Source organism: Ranitomeya variabilis, chromosome 2, assembly GCF_051348905.1.
Source record: "Ranitomeya variabilis isolate aRanVar5 chromosome 2, aRanVar5.hap1, whole genome shotgun sequence".
Taxonomy (NCBI): domain Eukaryota; kingdom Metazoa; phylum Chordata; class Amphibia; order Anura; family Dendrobatidae; genus Ranitomeya; species Ranitomeya variabilis.
In genome coordinates, this window is record NC_135233.1 from 185,884,084 (window position 1) to 185,903,428 (window position 19,345).

Consider the following 19,345-nt stretch of genomic DNA (forward strand, 5'->3'; position numbering starts at 1 on the left):
TAGATATATCTATAGATACATAGATGTTTCTATCCATATATCTATCTGGCTAATTTCACACATCAGGTTTTTGCCGTCAGGCACAATCTGGCGAGTTTTGAAAAAAAAAAACGATCTTTTTTTTTCTGCTGGATCCGTTTTTTTCTCATAGTTGTATTAGCGCCGGATTGCGCCTGAAGGCCACACGTTTCATCCGTCAGAAAAGCTGTTTTTGCCGGACGGAAAACATATACAGAGGAACGGTTTTTCTGTCCGGCGAAAAAAGTATGAAACTGAGATGTGAAATGATGAATATGGCCTCCGAATCCGTTTCATTTATTTCCAAAAACTGCACAAAATCTGCAAAAAAACGCATCAAAAACCACACCAAAAACTGCATCATAAGGCTATGTGCACATGCTGCGGATCCGCTGTTTCCGCAGCTGCGGGTCCACAGCGGTTTCCCATGCGTTTACAGTACAATGTAAACCTATGGGAAATGCAATCCGCAGTGCACATTCTGCGGAAAAAAATGTGAGGAAAAAAATGTGCGGAATCACAGCGGTTTACATTTCGCAGCATGTCAATTCTTTGTGCGTAATCAGCAGCGGTTTTACACCTGCTCCATAATAGGAATCCGCACAAAAACCGTGGTAAATCCGCAATAAATCTGCAGGAAAAACGCGCGGTTTTTGCCCTGCGGATTTATGAAATCCGCCACGGAAAAATCCGCAGAGGATCATTCTACGTGTACACATACCCTCACTGCACCAAAACTCCATCAAAAACCGCACCAAAAACTGCCTCAAAACTGCACCAAAAACTAGACATAGAGTTGATATTTATCTTGGCAAACATTATTCAGGACATTGAGCTGGTCATTTTGAGTACTAGAGGTCAAGGGTACCTCTTTTCAAATTGAACTTACGTACGATTGAGTACGTTTGATTATGGGCGACATAAGCGATTTACGTGAATAACCCAGGACCACAAGTAGTCAAAGAACAACATTTTACCAAAGCAATATCCACTCTATGTATAATTCATCACACATGAAAATCTAACAGCTAACTAATAACTAATAGCTAACTGCAGACTATGAGTCCGGTACTATAGGACACGCTTTCACAATAGCACGTGACCCTGGGCGCACCGCATTCTGGGACAATAGTTCGCGAGCGAAGCGCTGTGCGTGTAATGAGTGATGACGCACTCGTCGTAACCTGCGCAAACGTAACGAAGTTCCGGTTCGTGAGAAGTTGCGGAACACCCAATACTGGAAGCCGGGTGTGTATTACGTAGCGGCGCTATGTCCTTTCGGGAACTGTAGTTTATCAGGGCAGAAGAAGAAAGTTCTTCGCACTTCTGAAAACTACATTTCCCGTGCTGCTCTTGTCCTCTCTGCCCATGTGGGCGTGGCTATGCGCGCATTCGCAGCCGTTTTCTGTGAGTGTAGGTGTGCTGTGATGCTCACTCTCCTGCACGAAGCGGAGAGAAGCAGTGAGTGTGGATAGCTCCGGAAGCTCTGCGGCAGGGCACCTGGGCGGAAGGAAGGTGCGTGGCTGTCACTAGTGAGTGAGGAAAGCTCCGAGGCGGGCGTGGTCTGCTCCATCTTGTCCTTCTGGGTTCGGTGCGTGTCTGCTTCTAGTGGGCGGCCGTGCCGGAGGTGTAGCGAGTTCGGCTGCTGTGTGTGCGTCTAGCGGTGACGGGAGACACATGAGCATCCCGTGCACTGACTCATCTGGGTGCGGTGATGGCTGCTCGCGGTGTCCCACTCTGCAGAGCAGTGACAGACATCCGGCAACAACTTGTTCACATGCCAGATGCAGCGTTCCCCACCAACGTGATGCTAGTTGCCCTGTTAGCCTGGCACACAGCAGTCACTGAGGCACAATAACACTCTTTATGCCTGCCTCCATGTAGCACAGACTTGGAAAATAAGTCTTATTAATATTAAAATGTGTCTCCATTGACGTTTATGCCTTAGAGTTCAGGCCCAGAACAGACCCCCTTCCCCACTGCAGCAGAAACCGTGTTACCTGCTGTCAAAATGAAGGAATACTCCCCTCAAAGCAACTTATCAGCAGCAGGTTGGGTGTAGTGCCTGTGGTATCAGTAGTGCGGCTGACCTGCCTGTTCCTCATTGTTTACATGAGAAATCAGAATCCTGATGGAACTGTGAACTTCTTAAGGTACCGTCACATTAAGCGACGCTGCAGCGATAACGACAACGATGCCGATCGCTGCAGCGTCGCTGTTTGATCGCTGGAGAGCTGTCACACAGACCGCTCTCCAGCGATCAACGATGCCGAGGTCCCCTGGTAACCAGGGTAAACATCGGGTAACTAAGCGCAGGGCCGCGCTTAGTAACCCGATGTTTACCCTGGTTACCAGCGTAAAATGTAAAAAAAACAAACAGCACATACTTACATTCACGTCCCCCTGCGTCCACTTCCTGACTGACTGAGCGCCGTACAGTGAGAGCAGAGCGGTGACGTCACCGCTGTGCTGCTTTCACTTTCACTTTGCGGCGCTGAGTCAGAGGAGGAAGCAGACTGCAGGGGGACGCAATGTGAGTATGTGCTGTTTGTTTTTTTTACATTTTACGCTAGTAACCAGGGTAAACATCGGGTTACTAAGCGCGGCCCCGCGCTTAGTTACCCGATGTTTACCCTGGTTACCAGTGTAAAATATCGCTGGTATCGTTGCATTTGGTGTCAAACACAACGATACACAGCGATCAAACGACCAAATAAAGTTCTGGACTTTATTCAGCGACCAGCGACATCACAGCAGGATCCTGATCGCTGCTGCGTGTCAAACTAAACGATATCGCTAGCGAGGACGCTGCAACGTCACGGATCGCTAGCGATATCGTTATAAAGTCGTTTAGTGTGACGGTACCTTTAGTAGAGCTGTGAGCCTTGGGCTACTTTCACACTAGCGTTGTTGGCTGTACGTTGCAATGCGTTGTTCAGGAGAAAAAACGCATCCTGCAAAGTTGTCTGCAGGATGCGTTTTTTCCCCATAGACTAACATTACTGACGCATTGCGACATATTGCCACACGTCACAACCATCGTGTTTTGGCAGACCGCCGCCACAAAAAGTTACATATAACCTTTTTTTGTGGGTCGAGTCCACCATTTTCAACTGCGCATGCGCGGCCGAAACTCCACCCCCTCCTCCCCGGACCTTGCAATGTGGCAGCGTCGTAAGACTGCTTCCGCTGCCCACATCGGGCATTTATTTCACAGCATGCGTCGGCCCGACGCACTGCAACGGGCCCGTACCGACGCTAGTGTGAAAGCATCCTTAAATAGGTTTTGAGCAGGGCTGTTGAGTTGGTATAAAATGGACAGACTCCTAAGATATATAATAAATTGGGTTCAGTGCAGGATGTGACGTAAAATATTTAATATGAATTTGGGAGAGTTATGAAATCTTATGTTAGTTCTATTCCTGATCTAGGCTGTTAGTTGAGATGAATCTGTGCTGCACTTTATGTACATGCTCGGTAGTGAGGCCGTGCTGTGGAGTCATAGATGAGATAAATCTGTGCTGCACTTTATGTACATGCTCGGTAGTGAGGCCGTGCTGTGGAGTCATAGATGAGATAAATCTGTGCTGCACTTTATGTACATGCTCAGTAGTGAGGCTGTGCTGTCGTAGATGAGATGAATCTGTGCTGCACTTTATGTACATGCTCAGTATTGAGGCCGTGCTGTGGAGTCGTAGATGAGAGAAATCTGTGCTGCACTTTATGTACATGCTCAGTAGTGAGGCCGTGCTGTCGTAGATGAGATGAATCTGTGCTGCACTTTATGTACATGCTCGGTAGTAATGCTCCAGTGCTGTGGGGTCGGAGTCAGGATGATTGAGGAGTTGAAGATTTGGCTTACTGATTCCATAGCCCTGGTTTGAGCATAAAGTTCTGCAGTCATTCTGTGTGACTAAAATTGCAACCATGTAAACTCCTGAAGCTGATCATGGGGCAATCTGGACAGTGAGCATGTTAACCTTGTTGGAGGTCTGGTCAGAAGATATTGTTGAACTATCCCTCCCCTCTGAAATCAATTTTTTGTTTAATACATGAACATTGAGCAATATAGCTGTTGCTGTCGGTCTAGTAGTTGATCTGCAGTACCCAGCAGAGCCCACTGCACATCCCAGCTCCACTCATTGTTTACATCTGGCTGCTTGTGGAGCTAACAGCTGATAGTTGCGGTTCCTGGGTTTTGGTGCCTAACCAATCTGATACTGATGTCCCAAACCTAGGGACTGTTAATCAGTTTCTTGTGACTAGACAAATTGGTGGCTGTCTAATGCTGTATTGGTGAAGGCCTTCTTTGTAGTCCATGAACATTGTGGTTGATTGACTGCAGTGGTCACGTGCTATAAACCAGAAGTTACTGCTGCAGCCTTGTTATGCAACTAGGAGCTGCAGTGGATAAATAAGGCTTAGTTGGATACCTTTACATCCTGGAGCTTGTGCACCATGTGTTCTTTCCTTGCTCCATAGTACTCAGTTTTTAGGTGACTTCAGAGAAATTCAATAATGTTTAATAAAGTGGTATTTTATGATTTAATTTAACAAGTTTAAAGCGAACCTGTCACCAGGTTTGGCTGATATGAGATGGGGCCACCACCTTTCAGCTCTCATATACATTGTGTAACTCGCCTCTTGGAGGTGATGGCTGTATATCGTATTGGTTAAACCTGGTAACACTTAGCCTTTAAAGTAAACTTGACAGCTGATGCATGCAGCGTGTCAGCTGCTGGCTGAATGATCACAGCCTGGTATGTTTGACTTTGAAATGCTACTGTATTTCAGAGAAAAAAAATACTTTAAAAGCTGTCAGGTGGGTCCACAGCGAGTTCTCCTTGCCCGCTGACAGTGACTGTGTTCACGTATGCAAACCTGTCAATCTAGAGCAGTTTGTGGGGGAAAGCCACCATGGACGTGGTGGCTTTTAAAGTTTTTCTATGAAATACAGTTAGGTCCATATATATTTGGACAGAGACAACATTTTTCTCATTTTGGTTATAGACATTACCACAATGAATTTTAAACAAAACAATTCAGATGCAGCTGAAGTTCAGACTTTCAGCTTTCATTTGAGCGTATCCACATTAAAATTGGATGAAGGGTTTAGGAGTTGCAGCTCCTTAATATGTGCCACCCTGTTTTTAAAGGGACCAAAAGTAATTGGACAGATTTAATAATTTTAAATAAAATGTTCATTTCACGACAGCATAGTAGGACGTCTCCATTCCCTAATGGGGGACAGGAATCACGAGAGGTTAAAAGCCCCTCCTTCCTCCAAATCGCCATTGTCTTTCCTGTCCCCTGTGGGGCATGGAGAGGTTCTGGTATGCTGCGTGGTGGGCAACTGCGGTATACCTGTATTTTTTTTCTGCCAGGCAGTTGTGGTCGGGGCTCGGCCTTCCTTCTGGGCTGCTATATACTGCGTGGCCACTGTTATATATTGCGTGGCCTGTATTAACACATCGGGTATTCTACAATATGTATGTATATAGCAGCCACATAGTATATAGCACAGGCCACGTAGTAATAGTCTGCTATATACTACATGGCTCCTATATACTATGTGGCCTGTGCTATATACTATGTGGCTGATACACACATATTCTAGAATACCCGATGCGTTAGAATTGGGCCACCATCTAGTACTGTATAATGCACCCAAGTATAGCAAGATGGCCCCACACATATAATGCCTTATGTATAGCAAGATGGCCCCACACATCTTCAGTGCCTTGCAAAAGTATTCGGCTCCCTGGAATTTTTCAACCTTTTCCCACATATCATGCTTCAAACATAAAGATACCAAATGTAAATATTATTGCACGCCCCATTTTTCAGTTTTTGAATTTCCACAAAAATTTAAAATAACCAATAAATTTCGTTCAACTGGACAATTGTGTTCCACTTGTTGATTCTTCACCAAAAATTTACATTTGGTATCTTTGCTTGAAGCATATGTGGGAAAAGGTTGAAAAGTTCATGTGAGCTGAATACTTTCGCAAGGCACTGTAATCCCCCATTTATAGCAAGATGGTCTGACACATATAATCCCCCATGTATAGCAAGATGGCCCCACAAAGTACTGATTGATATATACCGTATATACTCGAGTGTAGGCTGAGGCACCTAATTTTGCCACGGAAAATTGGACAAGCTTATTGACTCGACTATAAGCCGGGTATGTTTTCTTCCCTCATTCCTATCCCAGTATGTGGTTCCCCCCATCCTGTCCAGCTCTGTGGCTCCCCCTGTTGTATGCATGGATCGGTCCCCCCCATCCTTGTATGCATGGCTCCCCTGTCCCGTCTTGTATGCATGGCTCCCCTGTCCCGTCTTGTATGCATGGCTCCCCTGTCCCGTCTTGTATGCATGGCTCCCCTGTCCCGTCTTGTATGCATGGCTCCCCTGTCCCGTCTTGTATGCATGGCTCCCCTGTCCCGTCTTGTATGCATGGCTCCCCTGTCCCGTCTTGTATGCATGGCTCCCCTGTCCCGTCTTGTATGCATGGCTCCCCTGTCCCGTCTTGTATGCATGGCTCCCCTGTCCCGTCTTGTATGCATGGCTCCCCTGTCCCGTCTTGTATGCATGGCTCCCCTGTCCCGTCTTGTATGCATGGCTCCCCTGTCCCGTCTTGTATGCATGGCTCCCCTGTCATACTTTCCCTCCTCGCATCATCTCTGAACATCCCTGCATCTCTGTTCCGGCGTGTCAGCTTCTTCCTGTGCCAAGTGGTTCTGCTCATTAATAATGTATATGCTCCACGCCTATGTGAGTGGAGTAGCTTCCATATTCATAATAGCCAGTTTCCTACCCCGAAACAGCTGTCTGTGGATGGATACCATGTTTTTGCATAGGTGGCTTTCCTTTATTGGATGCTGCCCTTCCCGTGGTTGTTCCTTCCCGGTGAAAGACCTGGCTATTCATTGCTTGCATTGAGAAACACGTGATGGTGTCTCTGCGGCTTTCTACATGCGCTTCCATATTCATGACCTTAATGTGCAGTACCACATGACCGCTCAGCACAGGAGGAAGCTGCCTCGCCAGGACAGAGATGCAGAGATGCAGTGACGGAGGGTGAGTATTGATGTCTTCTGGAAGCTGGCGGCTGCAACTGTCACTGTGCTACACCTGCCAGCTTCCCGTGTGTTGCAGCATTCAGATGATGAATGCTGAGTGTACGTGTGCCCTGGTTATAATGAACCACCAAGGCAAGCGCCTCCAGTGTGCTCTGAGACGTGGTGCCGCAGACCGGCAGAAAAAAACTCCCAACGTCCTGGTCCGTGGACCGGTGGTTGGGGACCCCTGACTTAAAGGCTTGTTTCAGCTTTGGCAGAAAACATCTTTATGATCACCATGACTTCAGGGAAAATACTTTATGGACTGATGAGACAAAAGTTGAACTTTTTGGAAGGTGTGTGTCTCATTAAATCTGGCGTAGCAGTAACACAACCTTTCAGAAAAGGCACTTCATACCAATACTAAAAATATGGTGGTAATCTGGGGCTGTTATGCTCCTTCAGGAATTGGAAGACTTGCTGCTTTAAATGGAACCCTGAATTCTGCTGTCTGCTAAAAAATTCTGAAGGAGAATGTCCAGCCATCTGTTCGTGACCTCAAGCTGAAGCACACATGGGTTATGCAGCAGAAGACACACCAGCAACTCCACCTCTGAATGGCTTAAGAAAAACAAAATTAAGACACTAGAATGGCATCAAAGTGCTGACCTCAAGCCGATTGAGATAATGTGGCATGACCTTAAAATACGATTCATGCTTGGAAACCCTCCAATGTGGCTGATTTACAACAATTTTGCAAAGATGAGTGGGCCAAAATTCCTCCACAGCGTTGTACAAGATTGGTTGCGATATGTATGGTACAACCAGCTATTAGGTTTAGGGGTCAATTTTTCTTCCTTTCTCCCATGACGGCACCACCTGAGAGAGGGTATCCGCCCACCAGGGCAGGAAACCTACTGAATAAAAAGGTGGTACCTCTCATCCGCATCAGTTTGGTTTCCTGTCCTCACGGGAACCTGCAGAATGAAACGGTACACTTACCTGGGGTTTGTCCAAGAGCGTGGGATGCTGTCCACGGGGGAGGTGATGCCGACCGGGAGGTTGGTGCAGCACCATACAGGCTGAGACCTGTTGGGCAAATGTCTTCTAGCCGACACGAGGTCCCAGATCTGCACACTCTGGGGGGGGTTGCAGGAGCGCCCCAGTGAAGTGCACTGAGACTTGCTTCTGGGTCAGCAGACGTGCCTGGGACGCTGAAGGAAGCTGGCGTGTCCTGCGTGGGACACAGGATGAGATCTGCGTCCTGATGACGTAGCGCGCTATTATCTGCAGTGGCCATCTGGGACTGCGCATGCCCAGGGCTAAGGGAATCCATGCACACAGTGCGTTGGATTTGAAACTTAAGGAGACAGAGCCAGAGGTGGACGGGGCCATCTGATATTTAAGGGGAAGTGTCCGGAAAGATGGTGGCATTTCCTTCAGCTTTTACCCTTCGCCACGACAGCACCCACTTTGAGAGAAGGACCCACCCATAGGAACAAGAAACCTACAGAGATAAAAGGGGCGGTCCCCCTCTCCTCCTCAGTTGGCTTCCTGTTCCTATAGGAATCCCTAGTATACCTACACGAATGAAGGATCCCCTGAGAAGAGGACCCGCCTGTGTGGTCTCTGTGCGAACAGCAGTGGCTGCGGCATCAGTAGCAGCGGCAGGGAAGCCACTGCATGCAGCCTCCCCCCTCGGTTGATGGTTTTCCGGCAGGTTCCAGGTATGTATTTAGCCCGGTCTCAGGAGGGGAGTACGCTAGAAGCGGCGCTGAAGGCATGGATCGGCCCGGCCTCACTAGGCTAGAAGCGTTGGCGCATCCTTGGTAAGTACACTCTGCTGCGTCAAACCCGGAAGAAGTTGGAGCACTTCCGGTGCACAGCCGGGGAGGCACTCAGAGCACCGTATCTTGAAAAGGGAGAGCCAAGACATGGAGCGGTGTGCTCATAATGTTATCTCCGATGCATGAAGGGCACCCACCAGCGGTGGAGCAAGATGGCGCTAGCAAAGATAGCAGCTCTAAAAGCATTAAAATTGCTGGCACAAGAAGTGTAAAAGAGTGGACTGCCACAAGCACAAGACTACGGAGTAGAGAAACAGATCTACCCAGATTCCGCACAGCGTCTCCACCTCCTGAACCGTTAACGTGTTAGCTTCACTGGGTGAGTGTATATAATCCTCTACTTATTAAGCTGACCCCTTCCTTCTCTGTACCTCTCCCTCATAGGCTAAAAAAACCCACTAAATCGGAACTTATGGAATGTGCCCTTGTATGCACCCCCTTCCCGATTCATATCCCAAGAGGTTGTGTCCTAGTTGCATTTATCAAACCTTACAGTAGGAGGCTGCAGTAACAACCACAAATATCAGCCATAATTAGACAAGAAATCCAATCTCTGGGGTCCAGAAGCTCAAAGAAACAGGAAAGCAGAATCCTTTCCCCTTCTCCAGTTCAGAATCTGAAGAGGGCTTGATCCCATCATCTAATCCCTCGGGTTCGTCATCTAGTTCTTCTGATGACGAAGGCAGAGCATGCTTTCCTGTTGATAGCATAGATAATCTTGTAAAATCTATTAGGAATACTATGGGTTGCCCAGACACGAAGACCAGGTCGGTGCAAGATATTGTTTGCTGGTCTAGCCCAGAAAAAACGGCAAGCTTTTCCAGTGATTTCTGCTATTAAAGGCCTTGTCAAAAAAGACTGGGACAAACCAGGTAAAGGATTTCTCTCATCCTCTTCTTAAAGATATAACCCTTTTAGTGATGAGGAGCTGGCAGTATGGTCTAAGGTCCCAGAAGTGGATGCGGTGGTGGCATCCACCTCAAAGCAATCGTCTCTCCCTTTGGAGGATGCAGGGGTTTTGTTAGACCCACTAGACCGTAAGACTGAAGCTCTACTTAAAAGGTCTTAGGAGACGAATACAGAGGCTTTCAAACCTGCCATATCAGGTACATGCACAGCGAGATAACTTTTAGTATGGATAGATCAGCTGGAGCAGCAGGTCAAAGGGCAATGTGGTGAGAGAAAAGATCCCACAGACAGTTCCATTGATAAGAAGTGCCGCAGCATTCTTAGCTGACGCATCAGCAGATTCTCTGCGTCTGGCGGCTAGAATAGCTGGCCTAGTGAACGCAGCTCGTGGAGCCCTCTGGCTGAAGGGATGGAAATTTGGATGCGCAGTCTAAATCTAGACTATGTACAATCCCGTGCCAGGGTGAGTTCCTATTTGGAAAGGTTCTTGATGACCTACCGTATATACTCGAGTATAAGCCGACCCGAGTATAAGCCGACCCCCCCTAATTTTGCCACAAAAAACTGGGAAAACTTATTGACTCGAGTATAAGCCTAGGGGGGAAAATGCAGCAGCTACCGGTAAATGTCAAAAGTAATAAGATACCAATAAAAGTAAAATTAATTGAGACATCAGTAGGTTGTGTCTTTGAATATCCATATTGAATCAGGAGCCCCATATAATGCTCCATACTGTTCATTATGGCCCCATAAGATGTTCCATATTAAAATATGCCCCATATAATCCTGTATAAAGGTTAATAAAGGCCCCATAAGATGCTCCATAGACACATTTGCCCAATATAATGCTGCACAAATGCTGATTATGGCCCCATAAGATGCTCTATAAAGATATTTGCCCCTTATAGTGCTGCACAAATGTTATGGCCCTATAATATGCTCCATACAGACACTTGCCCCATATGCTGTAGTGCCCCATATAGTGCTGCACAAACGTTATGGCCCCATATAGTGCTGCACAAACGTTATGGCCCCATATAGTGCTGCACAAACGTTATGGCCCCATATAGTGCTGCAGAAACGTTATGGCCCCATATAGTGCTGCAGAAACGTTATGGCCCCATATAGTGCTGCAGGAATGTTATGGCCCCATATAGTGCTGCAGGAATGTTATGGCCCCATATAGTGCTGCAGGAATGTTATGGCCCCATATAGTGCTGCAGGAATGTTATGGCCCCATATAGTGCTGCAGGAATGTTATGGCCCCATATAGTGCTGCAGGAATGTTATGGCCCCATATAGTGCTGCAGGAATGTTATGGCCCCATATAGTGCTGCAGGAATGTTATGGCCCCATATAGTGCTGCAGGAATGTTATGGCCCCATATAGTGCTGCAGGAATGTTATGGCCCCATATAGTGCTGCAGGAATGTTATGGCCCCATATAGTGCTGCAGGAACGTTATGGCCCCATATAGTGCTGCAGGAACGTTATGGCCCCATATAGTGCTGCAGGAACGTTATGGCCCCATATAGTGCTGCAGGAACGTTATGGCCCCATAGATGCTCCATACAGACACTTGCCCCATTTGCTGCAATAAAAAAAATAAATCACATACTCACCTCTCCGTCGCTCAGGCCCCCGCACTTTCAATAGTCACCTGCTCCTCGTTCCTGCGCCGACCTGTCTCCAGCACTGACGTTCAGCAAAAGCCGCGCACTGACCACGTCACCGCGCCCTCTGACCTCAGCGTCACTGCTGGAGACAGATCGACGCCCGGAACGAGGAGCAGGTGACTATCGCGCAGCGCTGCGCTCCCCTCCCCGTATACTCACCTGGTCCTGCCGCTGTGTAGATCCTGCTTCCCCGACGCCGCAGCGCTTCATCCTGTACTCAGCGGTCACATGGTACCGCTGATTACAGTAATGAATATGCGGCTCCACCCCTATGGGAGGTGGAGCCGAATATTCATTTACTGTAATGAGCGGGACCATGTGACCGCTGAGTACAGGAAGAAGCTGAAGCTGCTGCTGCCGGAGCCGGGGAAGCAGGGACCGCGCCTGGACTAGGTGAGTATTTTTAGACAGCCCCCGCTCCCCCTCCCCTGCCGACCCCCGGTATGACTCGAGTATAAGCCGAGAGGGGCAATTTCAGCCCAAAAAAGTGGGCTGAAAATCTCGGCTTATACTCGAGTATATACGGTACTCACCAAAGCGAAGGAGAGAAGGAAGGGTTTTCCTAAACAATTTCTTCCTTCCTATAGGAGAGCGTTTTAGAAGACTGCCTTTTAAGGAGGCCGTATGAACCACAAAGAGACCGCTGGCATACGAAGGAAACAAAGCAAAAAAGGTGCCTTATTTAGTGGCTCCGAAACAGCTAAACGCAGTAGATACTGTCAGTAATGAAATCCCAGTAGGTGGAAGGCTAAAACATTTTTCACCATATGGCTATGTGCACACGTCCGAAAAGTATGCAGAAATCTTCTGAGAAAATCCTGATGTTTTCCAGAGGAATTCTGCATGCGTTTTTGATGCGTTTTTATCGCGTATTTTGTGCGGATTTTTTGCATTTTTCCCGTAGGTTCCCAATGCAATAATATAGTGGGAAATCTGCTTAAAATCCGCTAAATTAATGAACATGCTGTTTTTTTTTTTTTTCTGCATGTGTTTTTTTTGCGGAAAACGCAACATGTGCACAAAAATTGCGGAAACCATTAAAAATGATGGGTTGCTTGCTGTATGCGTTTTTTTAAGCGTTATTACCGCGGAAAGCTTCTGAATTAACGCGAATCCGAAACGTGTGCACATAGCCTAAATGGGAACATATAACTTCAAGTCAGTGGATCCTCCACCTAATAAAATCAGGATTAAGATTAGAATTTTTTTCGATTTCCACAAGGTGCTTTCATAGTAACATCCCTTAGAGCACTGGAACAGCAAGAGGTGCTCCAGTTAGAAATGTTCAATCTTTTGGCAAAAAATGTTCTCATAGAAGTACCAAGGAATCAGGAAGGAATGGGGTTTTATTCCCCTTTATTCCTGATTCCCAAACCTGATGGTTCATTCTGTATTATAATAAATCTTAAATTTAACCCCTCTGTGACCTTTGACGTACTATCCCGTCGAGGTGACCTGGGCCTATCTGACCCTTGACGGGATAGTACGTCATAGCCAATCGGCCGCGCTCACGGGGGGAGCGCGGCCGATCGCGGCCGGGTGTCAGCTGACTATCGCAGCTGACATCCGGCACTATGTGCCAGGAGCGGTCACGGACCGCCCCCGGCACATTAACCCCCGGCACACCGCGATCAAACATGATCGCGATGTGCCGGCGATGCAGGGAAGCATCGCGCAGGGAGAGGGCTCCCTGCGGGCTTCCCTGAGCCCCCCGCAGCAACGCGATGTGATCGCGTTGCTGCGAGGGTCTTACCTCCCTCCCTGCCTGCTCCAGACCCGGATCCAAGATGGCCGCGGATCCGGGTCCTGCAGGGAGGGAGGTGGCTTCACAGAAGCCTGCTCAGAGCAGGCACTGTGAAGCAGCCTGCACTTCTCGCAGATCGGTGATCTGTCAGAGTGCTATGCAAACTGACAGATCACCGATCTGTATTGTCCCCCCCTGGGGCAAAGTAAAAAAGTAAAAAAAAATTTTTCCAAATGTGTAAAAAAAAATATTCCAAAATAATGAAAAAAAAAAAAATATATTATTCCCATAAATACATTTCTTTACCTAAATAAAAAAAACAAAACAATAAAAGTACACATATTTAGTATCGCCGCGTCCGTAACGACCCGACCTATAAAACTGGCCCACTAGTTAACCCCTTCAGTAAACACCGTAAGAAAAAAAAAAAAAAAACGAGGCAAAAAACAACGCTTTATTATCATACCGCCGAACAAAAAGTGGAATAACACGCGATCAAAAAGACAGATATAAATAACCATGGTACCGCTGAAAGCGTCATCTTGTCCCGCAAATAACGAGCCACCATACAGCATCATCAGCAGAAAAATAAAAAAGTTATAGTCCTGAGAATAAAGCGATGCAAAAATAATTATTTTTTCCATAAAATAGTTTTTATCGTATAAAAGCGCCAAAACATAAAAAAAAATAATATAAATGAGATATCGCTGTAATCGTACTGACCCGAAGAATAAAACTGCTTTATCAATTTTACCAAACGCGGAACGGTATAAACGCCTCCCCCAAAAGAAATTCATGAATAGCTGGTTTTTGGTCATTCTGCCTCACAAAAATCGGAATAAAAAGCGATCAAAAAATGTGACGTGCCCAAAAATGTTACCAATAAAAACGTCAACTCGTCCCGCAAAAAACAAGACCTCACATGACTCTGTGGACCAAAATATGGAAAATTTATAGCTCTCAAAATGTGGTAACGCAAAAAATATTTTTTGCAATAAAAAGCGTCTTTCAGTGTGTGACGGCTGCCAATCATAAAAATCCGCTAAAAAACTCGCTATAAAAGTAAATCAAACCCCCCTTCATCACCCCCTTAGTTAGGGAAAAATAAAAAAAATGTATTTATTTCCATTTTCCCATTAGGGCTAGGGTTAGGGCTAGGGTTGGGGCTAGGGTTAAGGCTACAGTTAGGGTTGGGGCTAAAGTTAGGGTTAGGGTTGGGGCTAAAGTTACTGTTAGGGTTTAGATTACATTTACGGTTGGGAATAGGGTTGGGATTAGGGTTAGGGGTGTGTCAGGGTTAGAGGTGTGGTTAGGGTTACTGTTGGGATTAGGGTTAGGGGTGTGTTTGGATTAGGGTTTCAGTTATAATTGGGGGGTTTCCACTGTTTCGGCACATCAGGGGCTCTCCAAACGCGACATGGCGTCCGATCTCAATTCCAGCCAATTCTGCGTTGAAAAAGTAAAACAGTGCTCCTTCCCTTCCGAGCTCTCCCGTGTGCCCAAACAGGGGTTTACCCCAACATATGGGGTATCAGCGCACTCAGGACAAATAGAACAACAACCTTTGGGGTCCAATTTCTCCTGTTACCCCTAGGAAAATACAAAACTGGGGGCTAAAAAATAATTTTTGTGGGAAAAAAAAAGGATTTTTTATTTTCACGGCTCTGCGTTATAAACTGTAGTGAAACACTTGGGGGTTCAAAGTTCTTACAACACATCTAGATAAGTTCCTTGGGGGGTCTAGTTTCCAAAATGGGGTCACTTGTGCGGGGCTTCTACTGTTTAGGTACATTAGGGGCTCTGCAAACGCAATGTGACGCCTGCAGACCATTCCATCTAAGTCTGCATTCCAAATGGCGCTCCTTCACTTCCGAGCCCTTCCATGCGTCCAAACGGTGGTTTCCCCCCACATATGGGGTATCAGCGCACTCAGGACAAATTGGACAACAACTTTTGGGGTCCAATTTCTCCTGCTACCCTCGGGAAAATACAAAACTGGGGGCTAAAAAAATAATTTTTGTGGGAAAAAATTTTTGTTTTATTTTTACGGCTCTGCATTATTAACTTCTGTGAAGCCCTTGGTGGGTCAAAGCGCTCAAAACACATCTAGATAAGTTCCTTAGGGGGTCTACTTTCCAAAATGGTGTCACTTGTGGGGGGGTTTCAATGTTTAGGCACATCAGTGGCTCTCCAAACGCAACATGGCGTCCCATCTCAATTCCTGTCAATTTTGCATTGAAAAGTCAAACTGTGCTACTTCCCTTCCGAGCTCTCCCATGCGCCCAAACAGTGGTTTATCGCCACATATGGGGTATCAGCGTACTCAGGACAAATTGTACAACAACTTTTGGGGTCCAATTTCTTCTCTTACCCTTGGGAAAATAAAAAATTGGGGGCGAAAAATAATTTTTGTGAAAAATATGATTTTTTATTTTTACGGTTCTGCATTATAAACTTCTGTGAAGTACTTGGTGGGTCAAAGTGCTCACCACACCTCTAGATAAGTTCCTTAGGGGGTCTACTTTCCAAAATGGTATCACTTGTGGGGGGGTTTCAATGTTTAGGCACATCAGGGGCTCCCCAAACGCAACATGGCGTCCCATCTCAATTCCAGTCAATTTTGCATTGAAAAGTCAAATGGCGCTCCTTCGCTTCCGAGCTCTGTCATGCGCCCAAACAGTGGTTTACCCCCACATATGGGGTACCGGCGTACTCAGGACAAATTGTACAACAACTTTTGGGGTCCATTTTCTCCTGTTACCCTTGGTAAAATAAAACAAATTGGAGCTGAAGTAAATTTTTTGTGAAAAAAAGTTAAATGTTCATTTTTATTTAAACATTCCAAAAATTCCTGTGAAGCACCAGAAGGGTTAATAAACTTCTTGAATATGGTTTTGAGCACCTTGAGGGGTGCAGTTTTTAGAATGGTGTCACACATGGGTATTTTCTATCATATAGACCCCTCAAAATGACTTCAAATGAGATGTGGTCCCTAAAAAAAAATGGTGTTGTAAAAATGAGAAATTGCTGGTCAACTTTTAACCCTTATAACTCCCTAACAAAAAAAAATTTTGGTTCCAAAATTGTGCTGATGTAAAGTAGACATGTGGGAAATGTTACTTATTAAGTATTTTGCATGACATATCTCTGTGATTTAAGGGCATAAAAATTCAAAGTTGGAAAATTGCAAAATTTTCAAAATTTTCGCCAAATTTCCATTTTTTCTGCAAATAAACGCAGGTAATATCAAAGAAATTTTACCACTATCATGAAGTACAATATGTCACGAGAAAACAATGTCAGAATCACCGGGATCCGTTGAAGCGTTCCAGAGTTATAACCTCATAAAGGGACAGTGGTCAGAATTGTAAAAATTGGCCCAGTCATTACCGTGCAAACCACCCTTGGGGGTGAAGGGGTTAATACTTTTTTTATGTATGAACGCACCTTTTAAGATGGAATCAACCAGGTCTACTATCAAACTTTTATTTCCTAGATGTTTTATGACTGGATTAGACTTGAAGGATGCGTACTACCATCTTCCTATTCATGCTGAACACCAACAATACCTCAGAGTTGCAGTCAACCTAGGAGGCCAGATCCGTCATTTCCAATTTACCGCAATGCTGTTTGGCCTTTCAGTGGCTCCTCATGTTTTCACGAAAGTTATGCTCGAGGTGATGGCTTATCTACAACAGGATACACTGATTGTACCCTACCAGGATGATTTTTTAATAGGAAAATCTGCCTCACAATGTAAAGAGTGCTTGGCTAATACCATTTCATCTTTACAGGCTTTAGGATGGATTGTGAATTTTGAGAAGTCCATACTTCTTCCAGAAACCCTCCAGTCCTTCCTGGGGCTACACTTGGACTCTGTAAGTCAGAGGTGTCAAACTGCATTCCTCGAGGGCCGTCAATAGGTCATGTTTTCAGGATTTCCTTAAGGTACCTTCACACTAAACGATATCGCTAGCGATCCGTGACGTTGCAGCGTCCTGGCTAGCGATATCGTTGAGTTTGACAGGCAGCAGCGATCAGGATCCTGCTGTGATATCGCTGGTCGTTGGTTAAAGTTCAGAACTTTATTTGGTCATCAGATCGCCGTGTATCGTTGTGTTTGACAGCAAAAGCAACGATACCAGCGATGTTTTACACTGGTAACCAGGGTAAACATCGGGTTACTAAGCGCGGCCCTGCGCTTAGCAACCCGATGTTTACCCTGGTTACCCGGGGACCTCGGCATCGTTGGTCGCTGGAGAGCGGTCTGTGTGACAGCTCTCCAGCGACCAAACAGCGACGCTGCAACGATCGGCATAGTTTTCTGTATCGCTGCAGCGTCGCTTAGTGTGAAGGTACCTTTAGCATTCCACAAGGTGCTGGAATCATTCTGTGCAGGTGATTAAATTATCACCTGTGCAATACAAGGAAATCCTGAAAACATGACCTGTTGGCGGCCCTCGAGGAATGCAGTTTGACACCTCTGCTGTAAGTGATAGGTGTCTCTTACCAGAATCCAAGAAGTTGACCATAATCTCGAAAGTTAGTATGGCGAAGTCTAATCCTCATATGTCACTAAGAGATGCCATGTCTCTCTTAGGCTCACTCACCTCCAGCATCCCAGCAGTTCAGTGGGCCCAATATCACACTAGGACCTTACAACATGAGATCCTATTTGCGCAATTCCAATGTCGGGGACATTTGAATACAAAGATTACCCTTTCTAAAGAGGTGCTTAATTCTCTATATTGGTGGTTGAATAAAAACCATCTGTCCAGAGGGGTCCCATGGACGTTAAAACCCTCTAAAATAATGACCACTGACGCTAGCCCAGAAGGGTGGGGGCCCATTTAGGTCTGGATCTACCTCAGGGCCGTTAGAACACTGTTGAAATGCAGCAGCCCTCCAATTGAAAGGAACTGAAGGCAGTTAATCATGCTTTGAATTGTTTCCTTCCCCAGCTCCGAGGATCTCGCGTAAGAATCCTATCGGACAATATGACAGTCGTCGCATATTTAACTCAAGGCTGAACGCGATCGGAAAGTATGTCTTCAACGACAAATATTTTCGATTTAGCAGAAGTCAACCTCTTATCCCTCACAGCTCTTCACATCAGAGGAGTAGAAAACACAAAAGCTGACTTCCTCAGTCATCACAAGCTACGCCAAGCAGAATGGACTCTCAATGGTCAAATATTCAAGAAGATAGTCGAGGTATGGGGGACTTCCACAAATATTTGTTGACGACCAGAAGAAACAGACAGGTGCAAATATTTGCCTCCCTAAACACAACCAGACATGGTAGACTCGCTCCAATTTCCCTGGAAATTCGACCTAGCTTATGGCTTCCCGCCAATGATGTTAATTCCGTTGGTGATAAGAGGAGCAAGGGTGATTCTCATAGTACCCTTCTGGCCAAAAAAGACCTTGGTTCTCATGCCTTCGAGTGATGTCGGTTTGCCATACCTGGGTACTCCGTATAATAAGATCAGGGCTGAGACTAGAGTTCACATCCACTCCCAGGCACAGCTTCAGGATCTCGTCTCTCAAATCCTGGAAGGAGCAGGCCCTAGAGGCGGAGGTGTTACTTTTGCTTCAAAAGAGAGTACTTGTGGAGGTGCCTGTTCAGCAGCAGGGGAAGGGAGTTTTATTCTAAGCTTTGCCTGATAAGGAAGTCCAACCAGTCATTAAAGGGAGTCTGTCACGCCCAAAATCGTATGAGCTGCGGCCACCGGCGTCAGGGGCTTATCTACAGCGTTCTGTAATGCTGTAGATAAGCCACCGATGGAGCCTGAAAGATGAGACAGAGGTTGGACTATTCTCACCCAGGGGCGGTCCGGGTCCGATGGGCGTCGAAGGTCCGGTCCAGCGCCTCCTATCTTCCATCAGATGACGTCGTCTTCTTGGTGCTGGGAAAGGTCAGAGAGGCTCAGCGCCTCCGCACTGCAGTACTTTGCTCTGCCCTCAGACAAAGTACGCCTGCGCCTGAGCCGCAGCAAGAAGACAAGAAGAGGACGTCATCAGATAAAGATAGGAGGCGCTGGACTGGACCGTGACATCCATCAGACCCGGACCGCAGCGGGACTGCC

At 46.4% G+C, this 19,345-nt stretch overlaps 1 protein-coding gene across 8 annotated transcripts in view; it reads left to right on the plus strand.

Moving 5' to 3' along the window:
* The first annotated feature begins 1,154 nt into the window (after positions 1-1,154).
* ZDHHC14 (zDHHC palmitoyltransferase 14) overlaps positions 1,155-19,345 on the plus strand; it is a 213,507-nt gene continuing 195,316 nt past the window's right edge. For 4 of the 8 annotated variants that reach the window (XM_077283302.1, XM_077283294.1, XM_077283300.1 and 1 more), the window contains exon 1: positions 1,377-1,533. The gene's annotated coding sequence lies outside the window, so the exon portion shown is untranslated. Of the gene's footprint in view, positions 1,267-1,376; positions 1,610-19,345 lie in introns of those variants that run through there. The other 4 variants (XM_077283298.1, XM_077283295.1, XM_077283297.1 and 1 more) reach the window with 4 other exon arrangements.